Source organism: Pleurodeles waltl, chromosome 5 (genome assembly GCF_031143425.1).
Source record: "Pleurodeles waltl isolate 20211129_DDA chromosome 5, aPleWal1.hap1.20221129, whole genome shotgun sequence".
Taxonomy (NCBI): domain Eukaryota; kingdom Metazoa; phylum Chordata; class Amphibia; order Caudata; family Salamandridae; genus Pleurodeles; species Pleurodeles waltl.
In genome coordinates this window covers 484,108,193-484,132,319 of record NC_090444.1, presented here as the reverse complement: position 1 = coordinate 484,132,319, position 24,127 = coordinate 484,108,193, and positions in this window count along the sequence as shown.

The window sequence follows — 24,127 nt, the reverse complement described above, 5'->3', positions numbered from 1 at the left end:
CCAATGTGTGAATACCATCAAGGAAGAGATATTTTGTTAAACCACCATCTTTGAATTGGGAAATGTAACTATTAAATAACTATTGCACCAATGAGTGGTGATAAATTGAGTGATTGGGAATTTGTGAGTGATGACCTATGTGTGTGGTGGCTGACAGTGAGGGAGGCAGTTCAAAACATTTGCAAACTTGTTTTTGATGATTTGTGATGTTTGGAGGCTAATGGGTAATCATTTATTTTCCTGAAAGTGATCAGCCTTTCAAAATTATCCTGCAGGGTCCACTCCTTTTTTTCTGGTTCCTCAGAACAGACCAGCCACTTTAGTTACCAAACACATATTTACACAAAAAATATTCCAGTTCTGTTTCTCTATTTGTTTTTCAACAGCAGTGCACTTTACAGGTCTACCTTGCTTGGGTTGTGACTGGGACAGAGTTACTCAGAATCTGGAGGAGGAATATGGAAGGACTCAGGGCAGGACTACCTCAACAGCTAGAAAGGAGAAAATTATTGACTTCAAAGAGAACCCATAATGATTGTGAAGACTCTGAGGCCTAGTACTCACTCAGCTCTGTGAACTGGAGAAAGGTGTGTTGATTCTGAAATGCTGCAGAGTATGTGTTTGCTGCATTGCAAGATCAAGCGTAAAACTCCACTTACATTCTTGCTCTACCTGAGTCTTCTTGGTACACTCCTGACTCCTCATGAAGCTTACCTTGTTTCTTTTGACCTTCTCCTTTATTCTATAATACAGCTACTCTTCTTTTCAATACACAGACCTTCTCCTAGTCCTCTCCTGTGCAAACAAAAGTTGGGGAAAGTGTAAGACTCCAACTTACCTACCTAATAAGTTCAGACAGGCACCAGAGTGAAGGACATTCCAAGAAAAATAGAGATGCATCACTCAATTTGGCAAAACATTATAATTTTCCTTTTAACAATCATCATTTTTAGAACTAGGTGGGTTAAATTCAATCTTCCATATTTCAAAAAACCTAGAAGATATAACACTTAGGATATACAATCTGGGGTCTCTATGGGACAAAAGGAGAGTTTGACATTTATTTAACTGAATTGTGTCATACTTATCCCTTTGTTTCCGTCCACAACAGATTGATGATAGTGTGCTAATCAGCAAACGGATGAATATTGTTGTGGTTTCTTTTGTGCAGTATTTTACTTTGTCACAGCTTTCCCCCAACTCCCCTTTCCCATCCATTCATCAAGCCCCTAAGCCTCTTTCCCCAGGCTCTGTGATTTATTGAGGGGCGACTTAATTTTACACCATAAATGAATCACACACTTGCTGGGGTGGATGTGGTGAAAACAACCTCCACTCACTGCAGGACCTTAACCTTCTATTATCTTAGCAATATTCCACATCAGACCCATCAACATCATCATTCTTGCCTTGTGTGTGTGTTCTGTAAACGGTTAACCTGGTCCAACCACTCGAGTCTGAGCCTACTTCTCCCGACTCCATGATTTAATTTCCGAAGTTTAGCTTTGTAGCTCTCCACGATTGCTCAGAAGAAATTGATACTGCTAGATTTTATTATGATATCAGGTCTTCTGTGCTGTGTGTCAAATACTGTCATTGTAGTAGTCTAGTCTCAGTCTTCCTAAAGTTATGATAGTATGATGATATCCCTTTAACTCTCTGTTTTCTTCCAATCTAGTTGACGGTGATAGATAACTCTTTGAGTAATCCTGTAGTTGGTGATTGCACAGGTGGAAGTGACACCTTATGCAAAGTTCTGTCTTACCTGTTAGTGTACTAGCCTGCTGCTACTACTACCTACCACCCCTTAAGATGCCATCATGGATAATTTCCTGCAGTAAGACGAGAGACTCCTTCGCTTCATCCATTCAGGTAAAAGAAGAACTGTGGATTGAAGTTAACTTGTTTTGTTAGTAATTAACTCCTACTAAAGAAAATGTTGTCTTACCTGCCTATATGTATCTAGGTTCTATTAGGAAAAATCATCTGCTAGTGGTCAATATAGTAGCAGCGGGCTATAGAGCAAGGGCATAAGTAAATCAGATACCCTTTTTTAGCAGGTTTAAAAAACAGGATACACTAAAAGACAGCAGTGCATACTAAAACACCAATATAAACATTTGAGGCATAAATTGAGTAAAATAAATGAGCCCCTTTATTTTAAACAAATACAAAAACCTACCGTTTCCACCCACAACAGGCCTACCGCTCTTCCCAAACAAAGAAATAGCCCATTTCCAAAAAGTCCAAAGAAAAGTCCAATATGTAATGTTCAAAAACCCGTCCCACCTCCCTCCAACCCTCTCCACCCACAAGTGTCCATCCTACCAAAATAAAAAATGTAAAAAAGAGTCAGAAGAGGGAGTTTTCTACATTGTCCAGAAATCTTTGAGACTTACCTCCATATGTGCCATCTGGCAGGCTAGACGCTTAAGGTGTTGGAGCCACAGTGCTGGAAAATGCAGGGCAAGCACTGGTGGAACATGGATGGGCTGATGCTGGCTGGCGGCTGCAATGGTGGTGTCAGCTGGAGGCTGGAGGCATTGGTGGTGGGTTGGAGGAGCTAGGGCCGGTGACAGCGGCTACTGATGCCTTGGCCTCATTCTCCTCTTCCTGAAGGGCCACCAGCCACCGATATTCATTCCGGATGTCCTCAAGCCTCTGCTGCCACAGCCGGAGTGCAATCTCCTGGTGAGTTGGATGATGACAGATTATAAACCATGCTCCGTGCAAACAATTTTTTAAAAGTACAGAGGCACAGTAGTAGTAAATAGCTGGTCCCTTAGAGCCATTGGAATTTGATGTGGCTGATTAGGAAGAGGCTCATGGCCATTACTTGCTCACACATGCCTCACTGTAGTTGATTAATATCAAAAGGGTACAATTTGAAGTGGCATGAATCCATCATGAGATCCATGAAATATTAAAGTATACAAAAATGTGGTAGATGGAAAAAGGAATTAGTAGGTGATAGAGTGGGTAGTGAGTTGGAAGCGAAACACACCTTGAGCTGGCAAAGCATTGTCAAGTTTTAAAATTAGATGCTGTATTAACTGAAGCAGATGCACACATTGCACAGAAAATATTATTATACACTGGCACACAGCAATTACATCATAATAGCTTTGGTGAATAATGGAGGCGGGAGGTATGATGATGGGTGGGAGGATACATATCTGCCTTCAACTACAGTGATTTAAGGGGATGACAGAAAATTAAAATACCCCCAATTTGAACCAAATCTTTGATAACCATGCAAACCAAGTGAATTAAGTGAACAGCAGACACGTCCCTCTGCACAACAGCTCCCTTATTTCTTGATCCAAGCAATTATATATTCATCTTTTAATTCATCTATTCTATTCACCCTGCTTTGCTACCCACTATTTGATTGAAGCTTCCATTCTCTTGTCCATTCTTTCACTATTCCAATACAGCCATCCATATTTATCCACCCATCCGTCCATGGACTCACCTGTCCAGTATCCATCCTTTCAAACACCTTGCTTTCACCTATCCATTTATTTACCCACATTATCTTTTGTTACTATCCATCTACCCATTCTTCACTTGTGCATCTGCTTTTACCCATCCACCCTTCACCCACTTAGGCATCCTTTCACCCTTTACACAACTTTCATGTATCTTCACCGACCCATGCATCTCCTATCACTCACCTATGCATCATTTGCTTTCACCCACACATCCTTTCACTCGTAAACCATTTCACCCATTCTTTCCTTTAACCATCTATCCTTTGTTTGCTTTTACATCAAGCCATCATTTGTAGCACCCATTCATTATGAGCTTTTGTCTAATGATTTGCAGAGAGAAGAGGCCATTAAGACTTCAATCCCCACCGCAGCTACTAAACTAGGGGCTTTACAAGCAACACCCTTGCAGTGAGTATATTAATGAGTAAGAGCAATTGACTTACCAGTGCCCATCTTTGCTGCCGCCGGTTCTCCCCCTCAATCACTGCCACGTCCGACGCACTGGTGCTGCTGCTGCCACCAGCACTGGCAGTTGGTGTAGCCAGAAAAAATGTTACACAATTTAGGCCCATATTTATTCTTTTTTTGCACTGCATTTGTGTCATTTTGTGACACAAAAGCAGGGCAAACTTACAAAACACAATTATACTTTGTACGTTTGCGCCGCTTTTCGTAAAACAATTACGCAAATGCAGTGCTAAAAAAGTATAAATATGGGCCTTACTTCCAACAAAATAAATACAACCACAATAGATCATTACAGATCTATCTTCTTCTATTATTCACTTTAGGAATTTCCTCAGTTATTAGAAAAGCAAGGTAGACAAATCAAACACAAACGTTTTGTAATGGAGGGGCAGAGCTAAGTCACTGAAGAAAAAAGAAGAGGTGAATACTTTGGTTAATCCAGGAGAACCTATGGTAAGGTCTTAGTTAGCAAATGCAATGGGCATGAGCAAGGCAAAGAAAACCTTCACAAACCTGCATAGAAAAGCTGTCTTGGGCATTCGTTTTTGTCAGTGGAGTACCCGTCCTAAAAATCTGCCCTCTTAGTAGTAAGTATCAATTTGCAAGATATATAAGGGGAGAAGGGAAAGCTAAGCTTAGTAACAAAGCAGAAGAAAGCTAGAACAGACAGGAGGAAGTCCTTTACAGAAGAAACATGTAAAATAGATAAATGCAGGGACAATAAGAAATTAACAAAGCTTACATAGTACGAAAACAAGTACAATCAAAGATACACAGGCACAATAAAACTAAAAGAAAAAATATTTGAAATGAATGAGAAGTGAAAAATAAGATTAGGGCAATAAGAAAAATGTAACAGGAAGACTTACTGGGGCCAGGAGATCCACCAGCATCCGCATTAGTGATGGCACTGGTACCCTCTTCTCCTCGTGGACCCGCTGATGATGTTGCCCTCTTCTTCCCCTTGGGTGCTGAGGTGAGAAATAAATGAAGATAAGAAAAGATTAGTTTTACACTTAATCTCCCCCAAAAAATGTTTTGACAAGCAGAGGCAAACACAGTAAAGTTTTAACTTTTCTAAATCAGTTTGCCTAGTATGATGGACTCAACTCAAGTTGACTTATTACTTTTACTTTCATAATTCCTGCACCTAAGCCCTACTCTGAAATTTTCTAAACTACAGGACATATTTATACATTTTTGATGCAGGGCAGTGCCGCAAGGCTTCTTGAGAGCTGGCCTTCGTCAAAAGGAGAGGGCAGGAATGTGCTGTATCTACAAAAGATTTGGCAATTTCCTGTTCTCTTCCCCTGCGTTGGCGCAAAATGGGCTGCCATGAGCCAATGCAGGCACCCCCGCACCATGCTGCAAGGGTGCCTGTGTTGAGGGGATGCTTTTTTTTTGTAGGAAGGGACACCTTCCTTCAAATAAGCCATGGGTGCCATGGATATTATGTGTAGGCCTCGTTACATGGGAACAACCACCGTAACACTAATGGCATGCCTCCCTGTCACAGGATGAGTCAACGCAGCAACCTGCGCTGTACTTACTAAGTCCATATTTACAAGGCCATAAAGAGCCACAGAGGGTGGCTTTATGTGGCCTTGTAAATATGGCCCTGCAGTGTGCGCCACAGACCATCACTTAATATGACTTCCGGCAGCACAAAAAACCTTGTAAATAAATATGGCCCCATGTTTACAACTACATACCACTAACAATGCATTCATATTGCAACGATCTTTGTGGCTCAACCACCTTTGATGGGGCAACGCAGCCTCTATTTTCTTTAGTGCATAGATACATACATATTATGATGATATGAACCCAGGATGTTCGACCGCCTGCCCCCTTGCTTCCCCCAGAGGCACCCACTTTTCTGCCAGCAGCAACATCACCATTGATGACTCAACACTGCTACACTGGACTGACCACCACTGCATCCATACCTCCATTACCCCACCTACAGCTCACGTTTACACTGCCTGTCCACCCCACAGGAAATGGAAACGGACCACAGAGGAGCAACGTATCCATACCCTCAGCAACCCAACACTCTTGACACAACAGATGCCAACACCTCAGCACGCAACCTTTGCCACTGGATCACCAATTGAGCCAACACCCTAGCTCCACTCCGAACAACCACAGGGAAACACACCACTAAGAAAGCCAGCTGGTTCACCCCTGAACTCCAGGAATTGAAGCACACCTGCAGGAAACTGGAAATAAAAGTAGGAACAGCAAATCCCCAGAGGACCTTGTAGCCTTCAAATCCACCACAAGATCCCACCACGTACTCATCAGATCCACCAGAAAAACTGCCCTGGAGGATTGTGTCAATGCCACTGATCACAACACAAAATACCTTTTTGCCATCATCAAAGAATTTGCCAAGCCACAAGCAGAGGCCACTAACACCCCTCCATTGCAGGACCTCTGCCACTGACTGGTCGACTTCTATTGGAAAATCCAGGATATCTACGACAGCTTTGGACCCCAAGACTCTCCAAACCCACCAACAACACCCCAACCCGGATCCTCTGAACCCCCACAGTTACTGCACGCTTGGACCCCCCTCAGGATGGACGAGACTCGCTCCATCATGAGCAGCATCCACTCCAGAGCTCTCACTGACCCTTGCCCCTACTACATCCTCAACAAAGCCAGTCCCTCAATCACACCTGAGCTCTACAAGACCATCAACTTCTCCCTAGAGGCCACCACTTTCCCTGAGGACTGGAAGCACACCAAGATCCGCCCACTCTTGAAGAAACCTGCAGCCGACCCCACAGATCTCAAGAATTACTGCCCCATCTAGCAGCTGCCTTTCCCAGCTAAGGTCACAGAGAAAGCTATCAATGCTCAGCTCCTCCAACACATTGAGGACAGGAACATCCTAGACATCTCCCAATCAGGATTCAGAACTAATCACAGCACGAGACCACCCTGCTCGCTGCCACAGATGACATCTGCTCTCTCCTCGACCGTGGCCAAAGAGCAGCCCTCATCCAAGTAGACCTATTGCTGCCTTCGATACAGCATCCCACCACACCCAATGCATCAGACTCCACGCAGCAGGCATACATGGCAAGGCCCTTCCGTGAATACACTCCTTCCAGACAGGCAGAACGCAGAGAGTCAGACTCCCGCCACACCTGTCAGAACCTACAGAGATCAGCTGTGGAGTACCCCAGGGATCCTCTTTGAGTCACAAGCTGTTAAACATCTACATGGCCCCGCTCACCCCAACCATCAGAAACCACGGATTGAACATCGTCTCCTATGCTGGTGACACCCATCTCCCTGACTGAAAACCCCACAATGACCAAGAAGAACTTCCAAGACGGGATGGAACTAGTCGCTGCCTGGATGAAGGAGACCTGCCTTAAGTTAAACTCCAACAAGACTAAGATCCTCATCCTGGGACCCTTCTCCTCAGCCTGGGATGACTGATGGTGGCCCTCAGCACTTGAAAGCCCACCACCCCTACAGATCATGCATGCAACCTTGGCATTGTCCTCAATTCAGCGCTCACCATGACAAGACTGGTCAACTCCATTGCCACCACCTGTTTCCTGACTCTCCAACTCCCACAAAAGTTCTTCAGATGGATCTGAAGAGACTGCCACAAAACTGTGACACATGTCTGATCACAAGCAGGCTTGACTACAGCAATGCCCTCTATGTCGGAACCACCAAGAAGAACATGAGCAAGCTACAACAAATCGAGAACACCTCCGTCAGACTCATCCTGAACATCTCCTACAGAGAACACATTGCAGGATACATGAGAGATCTCCACTGGATCCCTGTCAAGAAGAAGACCAACCTCAAGCTCTTCATACATGCTTACAGAGCCCTCCATAACCTTGGACCCAGCTTCCTTAACCACTACATCACCCTTTACTCCCTTGGCAGACCTTTCCACTCTTCCCAGCAGTTGCTCGCCACCATACCCTGCATAAGGAAGTCCTCAGCTGGAGTGAGATCTTTCACCTACCTTGTGGCAAAATGTTGGAAGACCTTACCTCTCCACCTCAGACAGTCACCATCGCTACCTCAATTCAGGAAGGACCTCAAGACCTGGCTCTTTTGACTGAACATTGAGGACCTACCCCACTGTACCTGGAGATCCTACAGGTGATTAGCTGACTCTAAAAAATGATGATTGACTCACCTTATTACCTTAAACTGCATCATATAATAAATAAACATATTAACTTACCTCTGAGAGTCAGCACTGCAATTAGAAAAAAATAGCACCGTAGAATAACACACACAACAATAAATAACTGTTACTTACCAAGCCCTGACACCTCGACACCCAGCAGATTGAAAAGGTCCTGTTCTTGGTCGATTATGTCCACCCAATGCTGCATCAACTGCTGATGGGTGCGCTGGCCCCCAGTGTGGTGATGAACCAATGGGCACACCCTCTCCCACAGCAATTAAGACTCCCAAAGGGTATAACTACTTCCAGTCCTGACACCTGCTGCAGCATAAAGGGAATGTGGTCCTGCACAAAAAAACTAGTGCTGCCACCTCCTCCTTGCTAAAGATTGCCCAAGGCTGCATCCCTTGTTAGCATCCCTTGCTAGCGCCGCTGCTGACAAGGTAGGCAGCTGCTTCCCTGCTCTACCACGGTGCTGGGTGGGGTGGCGTAAAGAAGAAGAGAAGAAAACAAGAGGGTAAAAAATGAAGGAAATAAGTGAAAAACAAACAAAAATACAAAAAGTCATGGAAAAACATGAACAAATTAAAAAACTTAAAAATACAGATTCAGAAAAAGACACAGTAATGAAATAACTAAAAAAGAGGGGTAGATTAATTCACAGTGTGGAGAATCCCAAGGATAAATAGGGATTGAAAAATCAGGCCCAGCGCCGTAAACAGAGTGAAAAATAAGAGGGCAGCGCCCTTTCGATCCATGTGGTGCCATTCCCACACGATTTTCAGTGGGAGTACAGAATTAGATTTGCGTTTGCCATCAAACACAACAAGAGCGGGTGCCACAGAGAAGTCCACCCGCATGCAGAGCTTCACATAGTTGCAGCGTTGTTTTTTTAACCACTTCGAGGAATTCCACATAGCCCAATTCCACGCACTCTGCCCAGGCCTAATTTCCACCACCCCAAGGCATGCCCTAGGTACCCCAACGGTAGTGTGCATTGTTCTAAAAAGCATGGACAATATCAAATATGTTTTATATGTCCTGGTAAGGTAAAACAGTCAATGTATTTTTCCCCTATTGTTACGCTGCTAGCCCTTTAGGCTAACAGGGGAAGGCCTTATTAAATTTAATAAAGTCTAACTTTTGATTGCAGCTAGCTAGACATATCATTCAAAGCATCAAAATAATTGTTATAATAAATCCAACAACTGGCCAGGATCAGATCTATTATAATTATTACAAGAAAGAAGTTTTAGGACATATTCTCCTAAAGTTACCTAAAGCAGCCCTGTAGCATCCTTTTCTGATTTGTCAGCTTTTTACAGCCTGAGTCAAGCTACTACCTGAGTAGGTGTGAAGAGACCTCGGGCTTCAACAATACAGACATTGGGTTGGAGGAGATTTGCTGTCTGGAGAAGACATGGAGAGGAAGAGGGTTGATGAGATAAGCTGGACTTCAATGGCAGGCGAAGAGATGTTATAGACCAAGGCCAGACCCCACTTCCTTAGTCCCCAGCCAGGATGGAGTCCCCCTAACTAGATTAGGAGAGGACTGGAAGGAGAGTGTAGTCAGATGTGAGCTACATCTCTAAGTTGTGTTAGCCAGACACACAGAGCAAGCAGAGAAATTCTCCAGTTTCATTTTTGGGTGAACAAGACATTCTGGGTCAAACATATGCGACCCTTCACCGAAAGTGGCCATAGCAGAGGGAGATAGCTTTAACCCTATCAGTTTGGGTGTTCCCTCCTCCTGCCAGCCCAGAATGGAGGACACATGTGGGAGAGATGCAATAGCTCTTCAGATCACAGCCTGGAACATCAGAAGAAGAATTACTGCCTTTGATGACCATTGGACTGTATCACAGAAAGCATGCATTCAGAAGGACTGCACCTGCTGCACTCACAAAACTCCATAAAGAAAGGATAACCCCTGACTCAAAAAAAGGGAATGGATTCCCTGAGCAGCAACAGCTACAATAAAGCTGGAAGAAGCCACTTGCGAAGTCAAAGATAGGATCACAACATTTGACCAGTTCAAACTTGATTTTTCTTGGGCTGTGCAGGTGCAATGTGGGACATTGAGACCTAGCCCCCAACAGGCAACCCAGACTCTCTAAATCCTTGCCTTGTGCTACTGGACCCTTATTGTGCCCAAAGCAACTCAGAACCAACAAGATCTCAAAGTTTGGAAACTTTATGCCAAGTTTCAAAGAAAGGCTGTAGGAGGAGACTGGCTCGACATGGAGAGTTAAGCTGCCGTCGCCGACTCACAAATCGGCCTGACTGCAATGGTTTGTTCCGCTGAATGCTCCAGAGCTCATCGATATCAAAGACAAAGACTTTCAGAGACTCACTGAGAAATTGCTCTGCAGCAGGCTGCCCTAATCGAACTAGATGCCGGATCCCAGAACCCAAGGACTCATCGTCAAGGGAAAAGCTCCAGTAAAAATACTGAGGCCCATATTTATACTCTGTTTGTGCCAGATTTGTATCATTTTTTTAAGCAAATCTAGCGCAAACTTATTCCATATCTATAGTTTGATGCTAGACATGTCTAGCATCACAAATATGGAGTTAACATCATTTTAAGGATGCATGAAACCACCTTGCGTCAATGAGATTCAAGGTAGGCGCTTCCATCCAAAAAATTACTCAAACACCATAACGCCGTATTTATCCAACAGGGCAAAAATGATGCACAGGTGGGAGGCGGACCCAAAAAATTACACAAACGCCGATTTGCATGAAATTTTAACGCCTGGGTCAGGGCAGGTGGTAAAATGAGGCAAACACACCACTACTTCAGGAAAACACACAAAAGCAACATTAAAGACCAACAGGACAACATGGAGGTGCTACTGATGCAGCTTGCAAGGCAACGCCATGCACAGGACCAACAGCGGCAGCCACCCCAATGTGGCCCACAAAGGCAACGCAGAAAGCAGGAGAGACTATTCAGAAACAGGACAACCCAACATGGCCTCAGGGAACAGGACATCACTTGGAGGTATTGATTCAACTGGCAAGCCATGTAGCAGCTGCTGCGCCATTTACAGCCACAATTAGCAGCTAGCCTGCAGACTCCACAGAACATACCACCGGTGACCAAGCTGCTAGCTGTCCTGAATATGTTGGCAAGTGGCTCCTTCCAGACAATGGGTGCCCTGGTTGCTGGGTATCACAGCCGTCATTCTCGGCTTTCCTGCCCAAGGTGTTAGATGCCATAATCTCCCTCACACCCCACCACATTAGCTTCCTCAACACCCAGCAGAAGCAGCAGGAGATAAAACAGGGGTTTTATCAAATCCATGGCTTCCAGCATGTGCTTGGTGCAATTGACTGCACCCATGTCAGGATCATCCCACCTGCAGCACCAGAGCACCTATTCCGGAACAGAAAGCACACACATTCAATCAATGTGCAGGCCATAGTTGACCACCAGGGATTGTTCACAAACATCTTGGCCAAGTATCCTGAGAGTGTCCATGACTCATTCATATTCCGGCACAGCAGGGTCAATCAGCACTTCCAAGATGGACAATATGGCCATGGCCTTCTTGTCGGTAAGTCAATAAACTTAGCAATACACACACACAACAACAACCCGCTAGGACACACAAGACATACACAACTACATTGACACGTGGGCAGGGTGACACTGAGGTATGACACTGGTAGTTATGTTGTACACCCTGACACAATGGGGTACACAGCTCTGGACAAATGACGGCTACCAGAAACATTAGCTGCATGTCATTTCTTACAAATTATTTAACACACATTGGTTCCTCAATGTGTCCACACAAAATCAATCCCATGCCTGCAAAAGCTGAATTTCAGTTTTATCTTTATCTGGAAACAACTATGTGACATTAAGTTTAATAGCTTAAACCTAGGACTTCATCTTTGAACATATACTCCATCTTGCCAATCACATGAGTGACATGATAAGAGGACCCTCTATGCATTCAGGACAAAAAGAATATATAAACGTTTATCCTAAAGCAGGACCTAAAATTATTAGATCAAGCCCTGTTTGAAAAACAGGGTAGACCGCAACACTGCATGCCTGTATGTGAGTACTTTTTTTGGAGTGTTGTCCCTACTTTTTTACATTATCTTTTGCTAGCATTAAGAACCTGGGCACTGTAAAACTGCCATCCATTCTCACAGAGCAAGGTTTCTGTCCTTATGCAATCAGGAAATACTGCCTACACCGAAGTGGTTTATTTAATTTCCCAGATAGGTCATGGATACAAAATCTATTAAACGCATGTAGGTTAAATGTCCGTTATGGGCTGCAGTGCACATTTGCACAAACTATATGTATGACTAGGAAAGCATGGCTCCAGGTTCATCCAGGTGGCATCACTGACGGGAGCATAAAAACCACTGCAGCAACCCATTTTGAAGCTGGCAGAACTGGAGGGTATAAAGGAAGCAATTCACCTTCAGGCAGTGTTACACATCCTGTGCCGCCAGGGAGCCCATCACACATGTCCAGCTTCTGCTAATCGAATGTGCCCAAAATCCACGCCGCAGTGGACGCAACCAACAGTAAGTACCTGTGTCATTAACCTTAATCAGATTGTTGAGCTCTCACCCTTCATGATATGGGGTCCACGCATGAACCAAGTACACGTCATTGTTCCACAGTCAGAGTCATTCTCAAAAAAGGACACATTTATGGCCATTATATGCCCCCTTTGGGCAGGTCACTGACACTGCACTGCAAAACTACACCAAATCACACATCTGACCATCTCAAGTACAAGAACAGCGAAGTGTACACAACATCGTGTTACACAGCAGCACCAACAAAGTAACATCACATCTACCAAATACAACTGACATTATCACATTGCACACATGTCATGAACTGTCATCAGATTCAACACACATATGTATGGATGTGCAAGGAACACAAACACCCCTCCCCTGAAACAGCCCTGCAATGGACCCACAAATCACACACAGTGGAACACAATGGAAGGACAATAGTTTGCACAACAGTTAGAGAGACAAATATCAAAAGCTCACTATGCAAACCATACCTGCACAATAGGGATGGGGTATCAGGAGCACTCATGGAAGAATGCTGCCGTGGGACACATTACACTTTGCACAGGCCCCTAAAAGAACATTTGCACAGGAACTGGCCCTTAAAGTATCTCAAGGACAAACAATACTAGACCAAGTGCCATGCCCATCTGCATAATATGGAAATGCAAGTCCGGAAAGCACATACAACTGCAACAGCATGGACAATACATATAGATGAAGTAGCTGCAAGGTGCAAATAGCAAAATGAATACATGCACAGTTAAATGCAAATGAAGTTAGCACAACTGAACATAGAAAACATTGTTTACAACAATGCCTTTTCGCCGCAATGCATTTGCATCAATGCCTTCACCATGCATATGTCTTTACAACACATGCCTTTACCACGCATGCCTTGAACATGAATATACCTTTACCAGGCATGTCTTTACAACAAATTTCAGGGCATATTTATAAGCCCCTTGTTTCTCTGTGCACCACACTAGAGCAATGTTTGGTACTCTAAAGTAGCGTTAATGAGGCTAGTTCCCTGTGTCATATTTACAAAGTGCTGCAATGCATGCATTGTGCCACTTTGTATCCCCTTGCGCCATGTTATACCTGCACCAAGCATAATGCATGCAAGGGGGGCATTCTCCTGTTAGGTGGCCTAGAAAAATGGTGCAGTGAAATTTATGAGATTTCACAGTGCCGTTTTCTCTAACATTTGCAAAGTCTGCCCAAGGCAGGCATTAAAGTGACAATCCCAAAGTTTCCAATAGGCCTTCCCATGAATTGCTGAACTAGTGCCATAGTTTTTGGTGCTAGTCGACCAATGCACCACAATACCATCAAAAATGTTGACGCCATTATGCTAATGTGCGCCATGATGCGCCGTATTGTAAATACAGTGCTACCATGCTGACGTTAGAGGGATGCAGGGGGGCGATTGAAAGTTGTGCATCACAGCTAATGCACCACTTTCCGATAAATATGCCCCATATGGCAAAGGTATATGTGTGGTAAAGGTTTTAAAGGTAAGTATTTTTTTATTTTGAAAAAGGCATGAATGGTAAAGATGTATGCATGGTAAAGATTTTAAAGCTAAGTACGGATAAGTATTCAGTGGTTTAAGTGCTTTTTGATATACACATATATATACGATTTTTAGTGGGGTAATGGTAATTGGGCGGTAAGGGCATTTTTAGGTTTTAGGGTGGAATAGCTTTTGGGGTGGCAGAGGAATGTTTAAGTTTTTGGGTGGGTGTGGGTTTTGGGGTGTTAAGGGAATTTATAGGTTTAGGGTGGGTATGAGTTTTGGGGTGGTCGGAGCATTTTTAGGTTTTATGGTTTGTATGGGATTTAGGGTGGTAGGAGTATTTTTATGTTTTAGGGTAAGTATGGGTTTTAGGGTGGTAAAGGTATTTTTATGTTTCACAGTGTGTAAGGGGTTTGGGGTGGTAAGGTAATTTTTATGTTTTAGAGTGGGTATGGGTTTTTGGGAGGTAAGGACTTTTTTTGCATTTTAGGGTGGGTATGGATTTTAGGGTGGTAAGGGCATTTTTAGGTTTCAGGGTGGGTATGGATTTTGGGTGGTAAGGACATGTGTAATTTCCAGGGTGGGTATGGGTGTTTAGGTGGTAAGATAATTTTTATATATATATATATGTTAGAAATGGGGTCTTTGGTTGACAGTCAGGTTACCCCCGGTTCAAGCAAGGACCCTCACTCTAGTCAGGGTAAAAGAGAATCACCCTCAGCTAAACCTTGCTTACCCCCTTGGTAGCTTGGCAGAGCAGTAGTCTTAACTTCAGAGTGCTAGGTGTAAAGTATTTGTACCAACACACACAGGGGCATATTTATACTCCGTTTGCGCCGAATTTGCGTCGTTTTTTTCGACGCAAATTCGACGCAAACCTAACTCCATATTTATACTTTGGCGTTAGACGCGTCTAGCGCCAAAGTTCATGGAGTTAGCGTCATTTTTTTGCGTGAACACCTTCCTTGCGTTAATGATATGCAAGGTAGGCGTTCCCGTCTTAAAAAATGACTGCGATTCATATGCGTCGTATTTATACTCCCGGGCAAAAATGACGCCCGGGAGTGGGCGGGACTAAAAAACCCACATTTGCACCGGATTTTAGCGCCTGGGTCAGGGCAGGCGTTAAGGGACCTGTGGGCTCAGAATGAGCCCAGAGGTGCCCTCCCCTGCCCCCAGGGACACCCCCTGCCACCCTTGCCCACCCCAGGAGGACACCCAAGGATAGAGGGACCCACCCCAGGGACATTAAGGTAAGTCCAGGTAAGTATATATATTTTTTTTTTGTGGCATAGGGGGGCCTGATTTGTGCCCCCCTACATGCCACTATGCCCAATGACCATGCCCAGGGGACAGAAGTCCCCTTGGCATGGCCATTGGGCAAGGGGGCATGACTCCTGTCTTTGCTAAGACAGGAGTCATTTCAATGGGGGATGGGCATCGTAAAAAAATGGCGCAAATCGGGTTGTGGCGATTTTTTTGCCTCAGCCTGACTTGCACCATTTCTGGATGCCCATACGCCATTTTCCCCCTACGCCGGCGCTGCCTGGTGTACGTCGTTTTTTTTAACGCACACCAGACAGCGCCGGCGGCTAACGCCGGCTAACGTCATTCAATAAATACGGCGCCCGCATGGCGCTTCAGAATGGCGTTAGCCGGCGCTCATTTTTTTGACGCAAAACTGCGTTGGCGCAGTTTTGCGTCAAAAAGTATAAATATGGGCCACAGTAACTTAATGAAAGCACTACAAAATGACATAACACCAGTTTAGAAAAATAGGAAATATTTATCTAAACAAAACAAGCGCTGCTAGAGTGAAAATGTACCTGGTGCGCGTCAAAAATAACCCAGCACAGGTGGGTCTGCGTCAAAAATAACTCCGCACGGCGGTACGTGAGTCGAAAATCCAGCCGCACGATGATCCGAAAATCCTGCAGCACAGGTTGTGATTTCCCAGCCTCCATCAGCCATGCAGCACATCGTTTCTCCTGCTCCATGCATCGATTCTTCATTCGCGTTTCCTGCGAGCGTTGTTTCTCAGCTGTGGAGCCGGCGGAGCGTCGTTTTTTCAGCCGCAGATCGGAATCGCGTCAATCTTTTCCACGCACTGCGCTCTGTGCGTGGCTTTTCTTGTCTTTAGGCTACCAGCTTCTGCTTTCAGGGTCCCAGGAACTGGATGGGCACCACAGGGCAGAGTAGGAGTCTCTCCAGAGACTCCAGGTGCTGGCAGAGAGAAGTCTTTGCTGTCCCTGAGACTTCAAACAACAGGAGGCAAGCTCTAGATCAAGCCCTTGGAGATTTCTTCTCAAGATGGAAGGCACGCAAAGTCCAGTCTTTGCCCTCTTGCTCTGGCAGAAGCAGCAACTGCAGGATAGCTCCACAAAGCACAGTCACAGGCAGGGCAGCTCTTCTTCCTCAGCTATTCAGCTCTTCTCCAGGCAGAGGTTCCTCTTTGTTCCAGAAGTGTTTCTAAAGTCTGTGGTTTTGGGTGCCCTTCTTATTCCCAATTTCTCCTTTGAAGTAGGCCTACTTCAAAGTAAAGTCTCTTTGGAATGTGAAATCCTGCCTTGCCCAAGCCAGGCCCCAGATACTCACCAGGGGGTTGGAGACTGCATTGTGTGAGGGCAGGCAGAGCCCTTTCAGGTGTGAGTGACCGCTCCTCCCCTCCGTCCTAGCACAGATGGCTCATCAGGATATGCAGGCTACACCCCAGCTCCCTTTGTGTCACTGTCTAGTGTGAGGTGCAACCAACCCAACTGTCAAACTGACCCAGACAGAGAATCCACAAACAGGCAGAGTCACAGAAACGGTATAAGCAAGAAAATGCTCACTTTCTAAACGTGGCATTTTCAAACACACAATCTTAAAACCAACTTTAATAAAAGATTTAGGGGGTCATTACAACAAGGCAGACCGCCGAGGTTGCGGGAGCCAGAATACCGCCAGTGCTGGCGGTATGGCTGGCTCCGTGTTTTGACTTTTCCGCCGGGCCAGCGGACGGTAACAAAGTTACCGTCCACTGGCCCAGCGGAAAAGTCACATCAACATTGCCGCCGGCTCGTAATTGAGCCGGCGGCAATGCTGATGTGCAGCGGGTGGGGGCCCCTGCACTGCCCATTCCAAGTGCATAGGCAGTGCAGGGGCCCCCTGAGTCCCCTTACCACCAGCCTCTTCCTGGCGGTGCAAACCGCCAGAAACAGGCTGGCAGGTAGGGGAGTCATAATCCCTGGCGGATTGTCACCGCCGGGGCTAAAATGGCGGAATACCGCCGGCCCCGGTGGTGCGACTGCGGCGGTACCGCCGCGGTCAAAATATGGGTTTTCATACCGCCAGCCTGTTGACGGTACGAACGCCACTTTAACCCTGGCGGTCACCGACCACCAGGGTTGTAATGACCACCTTATTTTTAAATTGTGAGCTCAGAGTCCCCCAAACTCCACATGTCCATCCGCTCCCAAAGGGAATCTAAACTTTAATCAGATTTAAAGGTAGCTCCCATGTTAACCTATGAGAGGGACAGGCCTTGCAACAGTGAAAAACAAATTTAGCAATATTTCACTGTCAGGACATGTAAAACACATTACTATTGGATATACCACCAGCCGTATTACGAGTCCATTATATCCTATGGAACTCCTAATACGGCTGGTGGTATATCCTTCACATTTGGGACAGATTAACACCTCCTCCAAAGTTGTAATAACCCCCTATATGTCCTACCTTAACCATACACTGCACCCTGCCCTTGGGGCTACCTAGGGCCTACCTAAGGGGCGTCTGACATGTAAGAAAAGGGAAGGTTTAGGCATGGCAAGTGGGTACACTTGCCAAGTCGAATTTACAGTTAAAACTGCACACACACAGACACTGCAGTGTCAGGTCTGAGACATGATTACAGAGCTACTTATGTGGCTGGCACAACCAGTGCTGCAGGCCCACTAGTAGCATTTGATTTACAGGCCCTGGGCACCTCTAGTACAGCACTGTACTAGGGACTTACTAATAAATCAAATATGCCAATCATGGATAAGCCAATTTCCAATACAATTTACATAGAGAGCATATGCACTTTATCATTGGTTAGCAGTGGTAAAGTGCTCAGAGTTAAAAAACCAACAGCAACAGGTCAGAACAAATAGGAGGCAGGAGGCAAAAAGATTGGGGATGACCCTGCATAAGCAAAAAAGTCCAACTATATATATATATATATATATATATATATTTATATATATATATATACAATATATCTTTATTGTTAGAAATGGGGTCTTTGGTTGGCAGTCAGGTTACCCCTTGTCCAAGCAAGGACCCTCACTCTAGGCAGGGTAAGTCACACTCAATCCAAATGATCCTGTGCCTACCCTCTGGTAGCTTGGCACTGAGCAGTCAGGCTTAACTTAGAAGGCAATGTGTAAAGTATTTGTGCGATAAATCATACAATAACACCATAAAGCACCACAAAAATACACCACACGGTGTTTAGAAAAATATACAATATTTATCTGATAAAATGCAGGTCACAAATGATCAAAGATGCAATAAGTAAACATAGAGAGCTCACTGAAAGGTGATATAAAGGCCATCATTACGGCATTGGCGGTAAATGCTGCTTACCGCCGTGCAGAAGCCCGCCAACACACCGCTGCGGCCGCAGAATTCCGCTACAGCTATTACGACTCACAGCTCTGAATCCACCAAAATCCAGACACCCACACAAGTCCGCCACACCAAAGGTCAGTGGTAAACTGGCGATAACAAAACCTCCACCGTCACGCCAACAGGAATCCGTCCACACTATCACGACCCACAAATCCACGTGGCGGTCATTCAACCGCGGTATTCCATTGGCGGTACACACCACCACGCTCAAAATACACACACTTACAAAACACAACCACATTGGACAATTCGAAATACACACACCTGATATACATATACACACCACTCCCACACACCCAATACAATATAAAACACACACCCACATCACCCCCAAACGCTTACGACCAGAATTGCGACAGAAGGCCTGAGAGAGAGACACTACCATCAACAAACTAGAATCCACAGGCACTCAACACCATCACTCACACAACATCCACGCACCTCACACAATACACACAAACACATCCCCTCACACATCACAATACACACAACCTCACACATCACCCACACCACCCCTTGGCACCACAAAGACACCCAAGGTTTTCTGAGGAGGAGCTCAGGGTCATGGTGGAGGAAATCATCCGGGCAGAGCCACAGCTATGCGGATCACAGGTGCAGCACAACTCCATAGCTAGGAAGATGGAGCTATGGCACAGAATCGTGGACAGGGTCAACGCAGTGGGACAGCATCCAAGAACACAGGATGACATCAGGAAGAGGTGGAACGACCTATGGGGGAAGGTGTGTTCCGTGGTCCCAAGACACCAGATTGCAGTTCAGAGGACTGGCAGCGGACCCCCACCTCCTCCACCACAACTAGCAACATGCGAGGAGCAGGTCTTTGCTATACTGCATTCTGAGGGCCTCGCTGGAGTAGCTGGAGGAATGGACTCTGGTAAGTCAAATCTTAACTACCATATCCCCCACCCTACCTGAATGCTATCACATACCACCACCCTCACCCCATCACTCCAACACCTCACATAAGTCCCGCTATCACAAACCACCCATCCCAACACCAAACCCTGCATGCAACAACAAAGCATGGACACCCATCACCAAAACATGTCCACTACAGATACCCACACAGACCCCAAACTAATTATCACACAAGAATGTAAGCACTGGGGTACAGGGTCACCCACCCGATGGCACACACAGATGCAATAATCATGCCTTTACACCCCTGAAAAACCCCTACCCAACGTCACCGGACAGGAGGTTCCAGACATGTCCACCCCCCCACGGAAGAGGCCCACACTGATGACAGCAGATCTGTCCAACTGGATCTAGATGACCAGCCCGGCCCATCTGGGACTTAGGGACAGTCGGTTCACCTGACACAGTCACAAGCCACCACAGAGCCTCACCCCTCAGGAAACACCAGCAAAGCACCCATCCAGCGGGCCCATACCTCTGTCCCCAGGACACGTCAAGCAGCAGTGTGTCCACCAGTACAGGGAACCCAAGCAAACCCACCAACCCAAGAACAGCAGGGACCTGGGGGCAGTGGGCACATGGTTCAGGGGACAGAGGCACAGGAAAACCAGGGAACTGGGAGGTCTGCTGTGCGACAGGAGGAGGACAGGCCCAGGGAACCCACTCTCCACGATGCCCTCTCCAACATCATGGGAGCATATCATCATTCCCAGGAGATGATGGCAACGGTACTGGCCAAGTTTCAGGAGACCCAGCGGCTGCAGGAGGAACAGTGTTTGGGGTTCAGAGAGGAACTCAAGTCCATCAACACCACCCTGGTCACCATTGTAAGGGTGCTGAAGGACCTTGTGAACACCAGGAGGGACACCGTGGCACAACAAGGGGCCCCTGTCATTAGCCTGGATGATGAACTGCCTACCACCTCTGCCAGCGCTAGTGGACAGGAGGCACCGCCACAGGACCACGACACCAGCACCCCAACCCCTGCAGATGGAGAACCACCCCACAAACGGTCCCTGAGATCCAGGACAAAGACAGATAACAATGCCAAGACCCCCGCCAAGAAATGAGACCACCCTGAAAGTCATCCTTCTTTCCCACTTTGTCACACTGTCCATCCTTAAACTGCCCTAGCTCCACTATGCCCCTTTGGACAATGCACATGTGAAACAAATAACTGGACTCTGCCATGGACATTCCTCCACCATCACCCCAGCCCATTTTACAACCCCCTCCACTATTTTGCACTTAAATAAACACCCTTGAATCACAAAACAATCTGGAGTCTGTCTGTTATTTCGAAATAGCGTATTAGCAATTACAGTTTCAAAATGCTCTTTCAATTGTAATGTCAACATACCTATGTCACACAGCTCTAGTCCATGAGGAATCTAAGCAGATGTCACACAGTGGGACCCACATCTGTGAAATCGTAAGGGAAAGTGACAACTCAGTGACCATACACTGGGTGAAAACGACACAAAGAAGAGAGGTAGTAGTGTTAAAGTACATGTAGTAGGCAGGTCTGTACTCTTACCCTTGTCTCACTGGAAATATTGCTGGATCACTGAGTCCCTGTTGTTCATGTCTTCTTCCTCTGCTTCCTCGTCTTCACTGTCCACAGGCTCCACAGCTGCAACAACACTGCCATCTGGACCATCCTCCTGCAGAAAAGGCACCTGTCGTCGCAAAGCCAAGTTATGAAGCATACAGCAGGCCACGATGATCTGGCACACCTTCTTTGGTGAGTAGAATAGGGATCCACCTGTCATATGTAGGCACCTGAACCTGGCCTTCAGGAGGCCGAAGGTCCACTCGATCACCCTCCTAGTTCACCCATGGGCCTCATTGTAGCGTTCCTTTGCCCTTGTCCTGGGATTCCTCACTGGGGTCAGTAGCCATGACAGGTTGGGGCAACCAGAGTCACCTGCAAATGGTGAGGGACAACTGTTAGACACGCACTAACCTGGAGGGATATCCCCAGACCCAGACAACCATTCCCACCGACTTGCCTCCAGGTGCTCACCTAATAGCCACAGGCGGTGCCACTGGAGTTGACCCATCACATAAGGGATGCTGCTATTCCGCAGGATGTAGGCGTCATGCAATGAGCCAGGGAACTTGGCATTCACATGGGAGATGTCCTGGTCTGCCAAACATACCATCTGTACATTCATAGAATGATAACTCTTCCGGTTTCTGTACACCTGTTCACTCATGTGGGGGGGGGACCAATGCCACATGGATCCCATCAATGGCACCTATGATGTTGGGGATGTGTCCCAGGGCATAGAAATCCCCTTTCACTGTAGGCAAATTCTCCACCTGAGGGAAAACTATGTAGCTCCGCATGTGTTTCAAAAGGGCAGACAACACTCTGGACAATCCGTTGGAAAACATAGGCTGGGACATCACTGATGCTATGGCCACTGTTGTTTGAAAAGACCCACTTGCAAGGAAATGGAGCACTGACAGCACCTGCACTTGAGGGGGGATTCCTGTGGGATGGGGGATTGCTGACATCAGGTCTGGCTCCAACTGGGTACACAGTTCCTGGATTGTGGCACGGTCAAGCCTGTATGTGATAATCAAATGTCGCTCCTCCATTGTCGACAGGTCCACCAACGGTCGGTACCCCGGAGGATGCTGCCATCTCATCACATGTCCCTGCGGACGTTGCCTATGAAGGACAACAGCGAGCATGGAGTCAAACAACTCAGAGGTACGTACCCACAGTTTACCCAGAACACCAATCATACACAAAAGGTGGCCTATATGTGTGTTGAGTTTAGGCCTAGGTATGTGTAACGCAGTTGGAAATGAAGCCATGTGGGGCCCTGAAATGGCGGCTGCCTGGCCTCTAAAGTGGGACAATGGGATGTGAGGTAACTGCGCTGGCATTGTACACCGTCGCAGTAGGCGGTCGAAGACCGCGGCACAATGCTGCATTGGTTAACATTGGACCCTATGGGTCCCAGGAGCCAATGACGATGTACGCTGGTGGTGACGGTATGCACCGCCACGGACGTGACCGCCATTTTCTATCTGTTCAATTACTCGATACCTGATCTTCGACAGGAGAGGACCTACACTGCAAGTGCTGCTGTGACCTCGGTCTGGAAGAGACAATGGCTCGAGTGTCTGGGGAAAGGGCCCCTGCCTTCACATCGGAGGAGTTGGAGAAGCTTGTGGATGGGGTCCTCCCCCAGTACACGCTACTCTACGGTCCTCCAGACAAACAGGTAAGTACACAGGGAGCATGTTGTATGCCTGTGTGGTGAGGGCTGGATGTAAGAAGGAAGGGGGGAGAGTGCTGCGTGCATGAAAGACGATGAAAGCATGTGCCACATGGCAAGGGTAGGGATGGGGTGCAGTTGGTAATAACTTCTCTTTTTCCCCTGTACATTTCATGTAGGTCAGCGCCAACCAGAAAAAACATATTTGGCGTGCCATCGCCAAGGATGTCCGGACACTGGGGGTCTACCACAGACGGAGCGCCCACTGCCGGAAAAGATGGGAGGACATTCGCCGCTGGAGCAAGAAGACGGCGGAGGCTCAGCTGGGGATGGCCTCCCAATGTAGGAGGGGTGCCTGTCTCACCATGACCCCCCTGATGTTCAGGATCCTGGCGGTGGCCTACCCGGAGTTGGATGGGCGTTTGAGGGCATCACAGCAGCCACAAGGGGGTGAGTACACTCTCATTCTGCTGACTTTGCGCGCAGTGGAGGGGTCTGGGTGGGGAGGTGGGCTGTGGGTTTCCCTAGGCCAGGGCAAGTTCCGTAGGCAAGGCCCCTCCGTAAGGCAGGCCATGTGGCACCCCAGCCGACCTCTGTAGAGTGCCAAGTACACCTAGTCATGCCCCTGTGTCATCTAGGTGTGCAGATGTCATCCATAGCCTGGTAGGCCATTTCCCAGGAATTGAACAGTGGAGCCCAAGAGTGCGGCGTAGTGCAGGGGGCTTCTGTGTCTGTCGTGTCCGCCAACGGTAGCGGTAATGCATGCACTCAACATGTCTTTCTTCTGTCTCCCCCCCCCCCTTTTTGTGGTCTCCCTGTGCTTTTGTGAATTAGCATCATCAGGCGGAGGAGCAGTGGCACCGGAGCACGAGGGAGCTGCATCCCACATGGTTCTGGAGGGCGACACTACGGAGTCTGAATTCACCAGTGGGACGGAAGGCGAGGGGAGCTCCACGGCGGGGACAGGAGCTGACACCAGCGACACAGACTCGTCTTCTGATGGGAGCTCCCCTGTGCCCCCCGCATGTACAGGTACAGCCGCCACCCCCCCTACCAGCACCGCCCTCCCAGCAGC